Here is a 13,237-nt window from a genome sequence, read left to right as displayed (position 1 = left end):
GGTTAAGTGTTTAAAGGACAACTTTAGTTTTTTTCAACCAAGGTTCATGTTTTAGGTTGTTATTAGAGAAACTAAAAGGTGAGTGTTAATTTTCTTTAATTTGCTGCTTTCTTTTGTTTTGGGGATTTTAGCAGTTTCTGACAGGGGGGCGGGGGCATTCGAGCATGGGGCTAAATATGTATTTCTTTACAAAATATTATGGCGATTATTTTATTTATTTATTTACTATAGTCCTAATAAACCCCAAGAAATTACATCTGACCACAAAAGATCACGGGATCTATTGAATGTGTCTAACTGACATATTGAGCCTATACACACAGTATAAGCCTTCCCCCAGTAGGCTACCTTCACATTCAGTAGATCTGCTGTGGCCAGATGTAATTTCCTGGGGTTTAATAGGACTATAGTAAATAATAAAAAAATAAATCACCATAAAATGTTGTAAAAAAATACATATTTAGCCCCATGCTCGAATGCCCCCGCCCCCATGGCCAAAAGAGCTAAAATCCCTAAAACGAAAGAAAGCAGCAAATGAAAAAAAATTAAGACTCATCTTTTACTTTCTCTCATATCAACCTAAAACATAAAGCTTGGTTGAAAAAAACTAAAGTTGTCCTTTAAAAAGCTATTAGACAAATCAAGATAATAATAATTCAACACACTAAAAAGCAGCTGATTCAAATGAGAACGTGACCGCTGAAACCTTTTCGAGAGAAATAGAGAAAAAAATAAATCACACTTATGTGATAAGTGAGTGGCACAATTCTATCATGACCGTGATGATGAAGTCATGGGGGGGAATAAAAAGTTGAGTAAAAAGTCCATAGACTTGGCTGCCTGCCACATGATGATACGGTCACATAGCATGGAATCTATACTTCGCGTAGTTGCAGTAGGGGATAAAGTACAGTTTTAGACTGTGACGGCGGGGCGCTGAGCCACGAGAAACACCATGCGCCGAGCGCGCTAAAGAGAGCCAGTTGCCGCGTCGAGCATTTGCGAAGTTCGCTTATATAGCCGACTTAGCCCCGTTGGAGTTGCAACCCGACATGGACAGAATGGTAAATCCTCGTCGTCGTCCCCCAGAGTCCCGCAAGTAGGGGAAATAAGTCGCGAAGAGGAAAGAAAGGAAAGGAAAGGTACCATGTTTACCCAGGGTAACTGGACTAAGCTCAAGAACTTGTTTACAGCCAGGCCCTGCTCATAGAACATTTCATGGTAGGGGTTCAATGCCTTGTCCAAGGGCACTTCAGCGGTGGTAATTTTAACGTGCCGGTCCGGGGATACGAACTAGCGACCTTCCGATATCAAGACCGCTCCGCAAACCGTTCGGTCACCGCTGCCTCGACCGGTGACATCATAGTAAAATGTATTTTGCATTGACTTAAAGCCTAAAAAGTGTATATAGTTCCGTAAAAAAGTCCATGGAATATAGGCTGCCACATCACATATAGGCTGCTCAAAAACATATATAGAGATAACTGCAGAGTGCAAAGAGTGCACGGTCAAGTTCACGAAATGTGTTGGGTTGAGAGACAAGGAGCGAAACAGACCACGTATACGCTTTCCTATACAATTTAATCAGATGATTCCCATGCACATCAGATCTCATATATATACAGTATATATATATATATATATAGCAGCCCTACATACTGCATGTGCAAAACCCCTTTAAAAAGGCTCATCTCATCTGCAGCAGAGCTTGAGAGCCCATTTTGTTATCGTCTCTCTCCAACGCCAACATCTCTCCACACTGTCTCCATCCTGTCGCAGGAGCAGCCCCTTAGCTGTCGCTGTGTTGTGTCTCTGGAGGAGAAGGTCAGACCTCCAGTAGCCTACACTTTCCCTGCATCAGCTGCGTCGTGGACGACCGGAGGAGGCCCCCGCGGTCAGAGAGAGAGAGAGAGACAGCAGCCTTGGTAAAAGAGATGACGTCATAAGATAATGAAACGGAGACAATTGAGGGCAGTGGGTGGGGGGTGGTGGGGCGGGGGGGGGGGGGGGGGGGGGGATGTATGGAGTCATGATAGCGCCGTGTTTACGTGGGCGATAAACAAAAAGAGGCGGGGCGGGTTGTGAGGCCTATGGCCTAGTAAGTTTTGAGGTATAGTAACAGTTTTTATGATATTAAAGTAACTAATTGCTATACCATCGTTAAATAAGTGCTTAATTGCTTTCATCCAATTCAATTCAATTCAATTCAAAGGGCTTTATTGGCATGAGAAAACATACGTTTACATTGCCAAAGCAGAAAGAACAATACAGCAATACAATCAAAACAAAAATTGTCCACTGTCTCCGGCCGCGTGCGTGCACCATGTCTGTTCTCAATGTGATATCAAAGTGATATAATTAGACGGTATCGGTTATCTTGGAAATTTTATCCTGAATCAAGATTTGTTTAACGTATACAAGCGGCAAAATGCCCGTGAGGATTACGTAAGAATATACTGAGCCACAACATCAACTAGGCTGTGTGTGATAACATTGTTTTTGTTACATTTAACATGTCGTTAAAAACGTGTGTGTGTGTGTGTGTGTGTGTGTGTGTGTGTGTGTCTGCGTGCGTGCGTGTGAGGGGTCAGCTTTTGTCAGATGTATAAGAAGGGGGATACTGCAGTAGACCAGTGATTTTAAACCTTTTCAGGCCGCGACCCCCCCAAAATAAATTTAACTGGGGACCCCCCCCCCCCCCACACACACACACACACACCCCCAACCCTGATAAGCACTTGGAATGTAGGAGTTGAGGCATTACATTTGACTCGGTTAAATAAATATTGTGAAAATACCAGATCTACAAGCTCACAACGCATTCCAATTGCGAGGCCTCGTGAGGCTATTTTGACAATGTTTGCCACGTTCTGATATTGTTTGACAATGTGGTCAATGTTTGACCATATTTTTAAATATACAGTAGTACTTCTGATGCAGTAAAAAATAATCAAATCAAGTGTCTCCCCTCGGGTTGAGAACCACATACACCCATTGAACCCTGCAGGGCTTTTTTTTATCTAAAAACAAAACAAAACTTTTTCTAACTTTTCCCAAAACTTTCCAACATGTTTCAATTGCTTTTGCGAAAAAAAAAATAGCACATCTACCAGCTCACAACACGTCACATCCCAAACACGTTTGTGAGACTGTATCATCGACCATTTATTCGAATAGCCTTATACGTATGAAATAGAGTGGTTAACCCATTTTGGTGTTAGCATTATGTTATATGCTTTAGCTATTGAAAAATAGCAGACCTACAAGCTCATAGCGCGCCACCGAGTGGCGCGCTACGAGCGGCGCGCTACGAGCTTGTAGGTCTGCTATTTTTGAAAAATCCTGAAAATGTTTATTTCAGAAAACTGGAGGATTTAGAAGATTTTTTTTTTTTAATTTTGAGGTCAGACCTGAATGGGTTAACTTTCCCCCAATTATCCATCCGGACCAAACGACAATTGTCTTTGTTTGAGCCCTCTGCATTAACCCACCGAGTGGCGCGCTACGAGCTTGTAGGTCTGCTATTTTTTGAAAAATCGAAGAGCGACTGACATAGAAGATTTTTTTTTAGAATCTGATCTCAGGTCAGAATGGAAAACTGTCAGGATGTAGAAGACATTTTTTTTAATCTGATCTCAGGTCAGAATGGGTTAAGGACTCAGGGTCCTTCCATGCAGTATATACAGTATAGTAGGCTCTCCTCTCCACAGAGACAAATGGCAGACCTTGCAACTAAGCAGCTCTTCGGTCCCCGCTCACGCATTCTCAAGGTCTCCGTATATGGACGGAGTCTCAGCTGCTCGCTGAGGCCGAGATAGAGATACCACGATGCGATGGAGGAGGGGAGTGTTCTGGGTATAGGCAAAGCAATTGTCAATTGTTGTTTGTCCATGCAGATGAAAATGGGGAGAGGGGTAGGGGGGGGAGGGGGGGCGAAGATAACCACTCCAAATCCTCTATACTTATAGCGAAACATATGCACCTGAGTTGCAACTGTATAGGCATACTATACTCTCTGTATATGCGTTTGTATAATTCTACACTAAATTATATAGCAGATCTACAAGCGTAGCTGCTTTTTATTATTATTATTATTATTTATTTATATCCTCTGCTATTTTTTGTGATCATTCTCCCCAGCATAGGGATGCTGGGTTTCACTGGGGGTTAATCAGTGGCTCTATAGATGTTTTGATGTACTCAAAATGTTGAGGCCTCGCATACTGTAAAGCCCTTTGGGTTTCTCGCCTCCCACCTTGCACTTTTTTATTTTTTATTTCTTTGTATTCTACGTATTTCCTTTTTGTATCGTTTATAATGCGCTGAATGAATCAAATCAAACCGAGGGTTCCCAAACTCCCAAGTGTTCTCGGGTCTTAAAAGTCCTTACTTGTGCTGCAGAAACCCCTGTATACACTTATAATTATAATGTTTGTTTGTTTGATTGATTGATTGATTGAACATTGTATTCACAGTATGTAGAGTAAAGTACAGTTTTAGACGCTGGCCCTGGTTTGTTTACTGTTGAGTGAGAGAACTAATCATCCGGAGAGGCCACAGAATCAATTGGGGACCCCCCCCCCTCCTCCCTGGTGGGTCGCCCTGACCCCCAGTTTGAAAACCATTGCCCTAGATTGCAATCAGGTGATGAATCAGCCTGCTGTGAAACAACCAGAAAGACTTTCTTTCTTTTCTAAGATTTTTTATTTTTAAATAAGTGGTGCAACCACTTCCTTAAGTAGCTTTGTGTGTGCCTGGGTGGCTGGGTGTGTGTGTGTCTGAGCACGGAAATTGCATTTGGTTGGTTTTCAAAACCAAGTGTCACTGTTGTGCAGTCTAACACACACACATACATGTTAACTGTATATATATGATGATTTCAGGTGTATCAGTACAGTACAGTACAGTACAGTACAGTACAGTACAGTACAGTACAGTACAGTACAGTACAGTACAGTACAGTACAGTACAGTACAGTACAGTACAGTAGAAGAAGGGGAGAGACACGCAGCAAAGGTCGTCATGAACGGGACTCGAACACGTGACACGCCGTCAGGCCCAGAGTGTGGCATGTGCCTGGACCGCTAGAAGGGGGGGGGGGGGGGGGTGGAAGCATGTAAGAAACTGAAACAGACATTAAACAGTGTTCCATAAATCCTCCTCACAAAACACTATAGCCTTACTGAAATTCCCAGCCAATTGAAAAAGTCCCCATGCTTGCCTGCCTGCCTGCCTGCATGCCTGCCCTGGAGGAACCTTGACCTTCTACAAAAAAAAACACAAAACAAAACGAAACACAAAACGTGGTGGTTAGACTTTCTTTCAGACGACAAAAAAAGAAAATGTGCTTGAATGTGTCTACACTACAGTCTTATACACTGCCTTTTGAGCCCCGGAGAACAAATATAAAGCTCTCTGAGAGATCTGATAAGGTTCTCACTTCACTGTATAAAGGGTCTCAACAGGCTCCGCCAAACAGGGCCCGACATTGGGCGGCCCTTGTCCTTCCATGACCGTTGCTAGTGGCCTCGCCCCGTCTCAGCCTCTCTCTCTCTCTCTCTCTCTCACTTGACACAGTCACAACCACACACACCAACACACGTGTGCACGCGCCCCATGCACCCATGCATGCACAAGCATAATATAGCACCAACAAACACACACGCGCGAGCACGCACGCACGCACGCGGTTACCCTTCTGCACACATTAAACACTCTCGGTGTGTGACTCTGAGGTTTCAGCCACCCTCTCTCTCTCTCTCTACTTTACTTTTCTCAGTTGCCCCAGACAATGAAAACATTGAGAGAGAGGGTTGAGTTTCTATGGCGTGACTGACTGTGACCGGCTTGGGTAGCTTTTGTTTGACTGTAAAAAAAAAAACATATGCATTCTACATGCTCCCAATTATGAGCTTTTATCAGATCTCCAGTCAAACACACCAATCACGCGCCCTCCTTTGTGCCGTCTCCCAGCCCAGTGTGTGCTGTACCACGCCGAGCGCTGTTACCGCGCCGTGTTTGCGTGTTTACCCATGGTGGGAGGAGGAGGACATGTACGTCCCTGTGCGGCACGGAAACAAGACACACACACACACACACACACACACACACACACACACACACACACACACACACACACACACACACACACACACACACACACACACACACACACACACACACACACACACACACACACACACACACATTGCGTTTCAAATCTTTTCCCCAGACGTCTTTCTCGACATAATTTCAAAATTGCATAATTAATGACGCAATGACAAAATCCTTGCAGTGTGAATTGATTGAACTCTTTTGAGTGTTGAAATGGACCCTATAAATGGGCTCCTTTATAAGTTAACCGTGAGAGTGTTGGAAATGGACCCACATGCATGCGGTGGTGGTGGGCCTCCCTTTGGGGTCCGTTTCAGCGCGGCTCCGTGCAGAGTGTGAAAAGAACGCTGAGGATTTGAACGCGCGGTGGGGAGGTCATATCAGGAGGATCTGTGGCTGGCACGTATACGAGGGAGTGCAGAGCGGTCATTGTGAGCTGTGTGCACGCTCCACTTCCACAAAGACGTGGCAGATCTGAGATCAGATCAGTGACCATTGGTTGGTTGGCCTTATTTCCGCCCAATGTCAAAAAAAATTCACATCCGTAAAATCTGGCCATTGTTGATTTCATGTCAAGCTGATATTTTGACTGCATGGGCCCATTTTTTTTAAAGTCACATAGCTATAAAAATAAATATCTTAAAGGAGCATTCAGTGATTTGGGTGATTTGGAAAACCCGCCCGGTATAACAAGATGTCTCTACAGTGAAGGGGGGGGGGGGGGGGGGGGGGGGCTTTATTGACCCCAGGGGTGAACTGGGGACAGGGAGGAACTGACCTTATATGGTCAGCACATATAGGGAGGATTATCACAAAAAAAGAAAAGTGATATTGTAAATCACTGAAGATACCTTTAAAGTACAGTAACAGACATGATTGATTGATTGATTGATTGATTGATTGAATGATTGAAAATGTTATTCACAGTTTGTAGAATGGATATAGTTAATTTTTTGAGTGGTGGAACAGCAATGTCCGTGTTCACCTATGTGACGTTGGTTAATGAGCCAGTGACTATGAGTACCAGTAGGGGCGCTGTTGTGCCAGAAACAGAGAGAGAGAGAGAGATAGTATTAGTGCTGCACTGTTGCCTGCTAATGAGAGAGAGAGTGGAGAGGAGGGGGGTGAACCACTCAGTTCACCCGTGTGAACTGAGTGGTGGAGTTGCACCACTCAGTTCACACAGGTGTGATTTTCTTTACAGGGGCCAGTTTCAAATTGATTGAACATTGTATTCACAGTATGTAGAGCAAAGTACAGCGACGGAGGGGCGCTGTCCCTGCTTTGTTTACTGTTGAGTTGAGAGGCAACTAATCATCCGGAGAGCCCACAAAAACAATCGGGGACCCCCCCCCCCCCCCCCCCCGAGGACCCCTGAGAAGTGCTCGTCAGTGCTCTTTGAGAAGCGGTTTTGAAGGAGTCTAGGGAATTCACATTTCTCAACGGCTGTTGGTAGGGCGTGGTACATTTTGGTGGCATAGGAGTGACACGAATTAAAACCCATTGTTTGAGCCGAATCTGGGTCGACATGTATTTGATTCTTGCACTGAATCGATTCGTAAAACACACACTGTATACCTACTGTATAACCCCCCCCCCCCCCTTTTAACCCCACACAAGCAATTAAGCGCCGGTGTTATTGGGACAGCTCAGACAGAGACTATTCTCTCACTCACACAGTGGACAATCACTCTGGCCTTCTCTGGGCTCTGACCCCCTGCCATTATCTCCGTTGACACAAACACAAGCCTCCCACCACGGCCCCCATTGTTGAGCTACGCTTTGTTTTCATAGAGACCGCGGTCCGCCGCAGCCTCACGTTTGCGGACCTGAGAGAAGAAAAACAGCCTTCAAACCTGACCTGAGATCAGATTCTAAAAAAAAAATCTGTTTGAAAATGACTATTGTTATTGCTATGTTTCTGTGTCAGTCGTTCTTCGATTTTTCAAAAAAATAGCGCGCCACCGAGCTTGTAGATCTGCTATTTTTCAATAGCTAAAGCATAACATAATGCCAACACCAAAAGGGGTTCCTGCCCAAAATGGGTTAAGATGCCGTGGCAGTCTGTGTACTGACTCGTATCAAATATATGTGTGTGTATATATATAGGGAGATAATCACAAATTGATATCACCTGCAGAATCCAGGGCAGAAGAAGGGTTGCTTGTGCACACGACCAGTAACTGGAGCTCTATATATTCTGTGATATAATGTGTATAGTAACAGACAGTATGTGATATAATGTGTATAGTAACAGACAGTATGTGATATAATGTGTATAGTAACAGACAGTATGTGATATAATGTGTATAGTAACAGACAGTATACTCTGTGATATAATGTGTATATAGTAAGACACTCTGTTAGTAATACAGTCGAAAAATACAGGTAGAACGACAGGTATGATAAAACTCTTAAAATGAATGTATAGGTATGATATCCTTTAGCAGCAATGAAAGAAGCCATAAGGCATGCATATCATTTCCACGTGTGTGTGTGTGTGTGTGTGTGTGTGTGTGTGTGTGTGTGTGTGTGTGTGTGTGTGTGCGTGCGTGTGTGTGTGTATTGTGTGTTGTGTGTTGAATAAGTACATTTTTACACTGTACTTGTACACAAAGATGTAACAATGAAGACACCTTGGCACCTACAGTATAGAGTATATATGTCTGCTGACTGTTATCCTACTATATGACACTATATATCCTACTATATAGCCCAAAAGAACAGGGATGCATCCATGGGTTCAAGTGGTTAACCAGTATTGATTTTGTTTTTTTGGGCAAATGTATAGATTTTAGTTTTAGTCTCTTAAATAGGGTTAAGTCATTCCAGTCACATTTTAGTCACCTGGAATGTTTTAGTGTTGTGTGTCGTGTCTAGTTTTAGTCGACTAAATATCATAACATTTTAGTCGGCTAAATCTAGTTGATTTAGTCAACTAAAATGCATTATGGCGGGCCTCGATGCCGTCGTAATGACTCTTGCTGTGTGCGTGTGCGTGCGTGTGTGTGTGTGTGCGTGTGCGTGCGCGCGCTCATGTCACAAACATGCCCTGCTGTAACATGAGTGAGTCATAAATCATTAGACCTTTGCACCAGAGGAAATCCTACGCGGGCAACGAAGTTCAAACATGGCTTCCCTGGGAGACATCTTTTACACCTTGCACACTTCAACTCAATATACAGACCATTTCAAACCGTACAAAATGAGTGGACAATAATATATTACCAGAAACACATAAATTGATAACCCTGAATGACCACGACAGATCTGTAACTCTGAGAGTGTTAAAATGGACCCTTGCGGGTCCATTTGGTTCCATAATGAACACTCTCAGAGTTAAGGGGGTCCTTGCAAATAAAACATTTGAGAACCACTAGTACTAGTGGGACTCCTAATGTCACAATGTGCCATAGTGTCACAATACATAATTGTGTACATAGTGGTGTGTAAAACAGAAAGTCTAAAAGGTTGCCATGGACAAGTCTTTGCCACGGACTTTGTTGTTGGAATATCCTTCTGGTGAGATATCCTTTGCTATATATCCTCTTCGATTACAATGTTGTCTAATCATATCCATTAATCTTAAAAAATTAGTTATGGCATAGTTTGATAAATGATAATATAGTTTTGCTGAACATTATGAGTATATTATGCTATTGTGAGTCTATGCTTGAACACATTGACCCACATAATCAGTTGTAGGTTGTTTTCCCAACAGAATACCACATGAAGCAGTTCATTTAATCAATGCTAACATGATACCCATGTTGTACATACTGTGACAATGTATAGCAGTTATCCTCTCACAGGGCAAACAAAAGCCCCATGCGCTGTCACACCAGGCCAGAAATAGGCGCCTCTCAGGAAGTATTGAGACACGAATATACATCCATAGGCTGTGTTGTCTTCTTTTTCAGTATTGTTGTATACACCCACCGTTGTACTACGACGACTATAATATAGGGTTACGGGGTTAATAAGCCTAATCGATTTAGTCTATCATTAAAATGAAGAATTAAGATTACGTGATTAAGCTACACGGACTGTGTGATGGATGGAGAGATGGATGGAGAGAGGGAGAAGAGGATAAAAGAGGATAGGGGGATTATGGCTGAATCACTTTTGAACAATTTGAGCGCTGGGTGCACGGGGGCGGAATATTGCGTCAAGACAGCCAGGCGTGCACGCACACAGGCGTACGCGCGCGCACGCAGGCACAATTATTATGTTTTTTTTACCCTAAACCCTAAAGCCGTAAATAGCAGGTGTGCTATTTCCAACACACATCACAGCACGCATAGCAGCAGGTGCACTGCACACCGTCACTGCACGCTATACTAACCTTTGTTTGTGTGGTTATACCATGCTATTTTTGTCTTGGTTTCTTTTTCTTTTACCTGACCCTGTACAGCACTTTGGTTGACCTTTGGTCTTTGTAAACGTGCTTTATGAATAAAGTTTGATTTGATTTGATTTGAACCTCAACCGGAGTCTTTTCCTAATTGTAAGCCTAGAACTGCCCAAAGCCGTTTTTGGAACCATAAAATAACCATTGTCTTGTGAGGACAAGGAAATGTCTATTTCTTCAACATTCTACCATGCTTCTATACCATGCTTGTGGACAATTGGCCGTCACAAGGATAGTAATACAAGTACACACACGCACAAACACACACGCACACACACACACACACACACACGAACACACACACACACACACACCCCTATACCTGTATCACAGGTCAGCAGGAGTCTCAAGAACAAGGGCCGTCAATCAGTAACAGTGTTATATGGCCGCGTTAATCGTTAACGCGGCTCGTAGACACATGTGTGCCCCTCTCGGCCCATAACGAGCACCTGCGGACCCCTTTTTTTTTTTTTTTTTTTACAGGCATCATCCACGGGAAAAAACAAACACTCTAAAATGCTTATTGGGCACATCGTCCATATATACCCCTCCCCCCCCCCCAACCAGTGTTGTTTTTGGCAGCAAATTTCGATTTTAGTTTAGTCATAGTCTTTGGACTGAAACTTCATTTAGTTTTTGTCAAATTTTAGTCACATGGAAATGTCTTAGTGTTAGTCTAGTTTTAGTCGACTAAATGTCATGAGATTTTAGTCGACTAAATCTACAGGAGATTTAGTCGACTAAAATGTGTTTTGGTGGGCCTTGATGCCGTCGTAATGAGTGTTTTTACACTTGCTGAAAATAGCCGATCTACAAGCTCACAACGCGTCGCACTATTTTCAGCATGCAACCAAGAGTAAAATTACTTATTGTGGATCTCTTGTCCACTAGTACCTTCCTAACATTTTAGTCTAGTTTTTATTTTTTATTTTGTCGACGAAATTGTCAGTATATTTCGTCTTAGTTTTAGTCATCATAGCCTGAGCTAACGTGTTAGGTTTCTGGTCTAGAGGGGCGGGTCGCGGCTGAGATTTGCGCGCGCCCTGATTGGATCTCATTGATCTGTCCGTCACCCCCGGCCCCTCCTCTCCCCCCTAATGCAGCGCTACGTCACATCATTTGGAGCGACGCCCACCCGGAAGGGTTGACTCCCACTTTTAGACCAGAGCGGCCAATACGTTCCTCCAGGCTTTCAATTTTTGCACCAACAAAAATGAAAGCCTGGTACCGAGGTTATAGTCATCATAGCTTAGTTTTCATTTAGTTTCCATTCGTTTTCGTCAGTGGAAAAAGGTAGTTGACAAACATTTTTCGTCTTAGTTTTAGTCGACGAAAACAACACTGCCCCCCCACCCCCGTTGACATGCCCACAGGTGTTTGACCGCAACATGGTCTGGGAAAAAAAGAAGAGAAAGGCAAACAGCAGTAACTCTCATAAGTTTAGAGAGAGAGAGAGACCTATATTTCTACACAGTATAACATGCTGCAGTGTTATAATCCATCCAGTTTATACAAATGTAACCAAATACATAATAATAATAATTAGGGATTGTCCCGATCACGTTATTTTTGCTCCCGATCCGATTTCCGATCATTTGATTTTGAGCATCTGCCGATATACCGATTTTTCCCCGATCCGATATTTAAATCTTTATATAGGACATGCACTTATATGCCATATCACAATAGTATACAATATCCAAAATCACAGACAATATCCAGTCTAATATTATGATATTGATATTGATGCTGGTCCCGATCACGTTTTCTTTTGCTACGGATCCGATTCCGATCATTTGAAAATAACGTGATCGCCCCCCCGATTTTCCGATCACGTGAACGGATGGGGACAACCCTATACTGATAATGATTGGTGTCTGCTCATGCTTTGCGGTCTTTCTCACTGTATAGTTGCATAAATTACAGGAAGGAAATGATGTTATCTGGATTGAACCCGCTCTAAGTATCAGGAGCAGTGCAGGGTGCTGTACGGGGAGCTGATATGGGGGTTATTTTATATTTTTTTTTGAGGAAAAATGGCTTTACTGTACCATAACACATGCTCTCGCTGGAGGCCTCTACATATGAGCGAGTAACGTTGCTGTCATCATCATGTCTTATGTTATGATTGTCTTCTATATAGCAGCGCTTTCCCTGTTTCAGCCAGTGAGTGACCCCAAAACAGACCCCCCCCCCCCCCCCCCGGGGACCTATAGTGAAAACAGCAGATCTACAAGCTCACAACGTGTTGCTTCGCGCCGCAATGTGAGCTTGTACATGGGCTATGACTTATTTTCTTCTAATTTTGTAATTTCTTTAAAAAAAAAATAAGGCGTCCCATTATAACCATGTGTTATAATGGGACCCACAAACGGGTCCCGTCCCACAGTTTGGGAGGCGGTGTTTGTGTTGGGTTCTACTGTCTGTGAGTTAGACAGGCCCGTTAACGTTAACCACTCGCAGGAGTGTGTGGGCCATTTGTCTGCCCTGCTCCCCCGCATGGCCTTGTGGCATCGCACGCACGCACACACACACACGCATGCACACACACACATGCACACGCACACAGACACGCACAGGCGCAAGCACAGCACAACACTATCCTTGACAGACACCTTCACGTAACCCTGAAGCTGTGTCCATCTCATCCTGTTGCGCGCGCGAGCACACCCACACCCACACACACACACACACACACACACACACACACAC

This window comes from Protomyctophum parallelum, assembly GCF_964188405.1.
Source record: "Protomyctophum parallelum genome assembly, chromosome: 14".
Taxonomy (NCBI): Eukaryota; Metazoa; Chordata; class Actinopteri; order Myctophiformes; family Myctophidae; genus Protomyctophum; species Protomyctophum parallelum.
The sequence above is the reverse complement of the archived record's forward strand: the minus strand, read 5'-3'. Positions refer to the sequence as shown.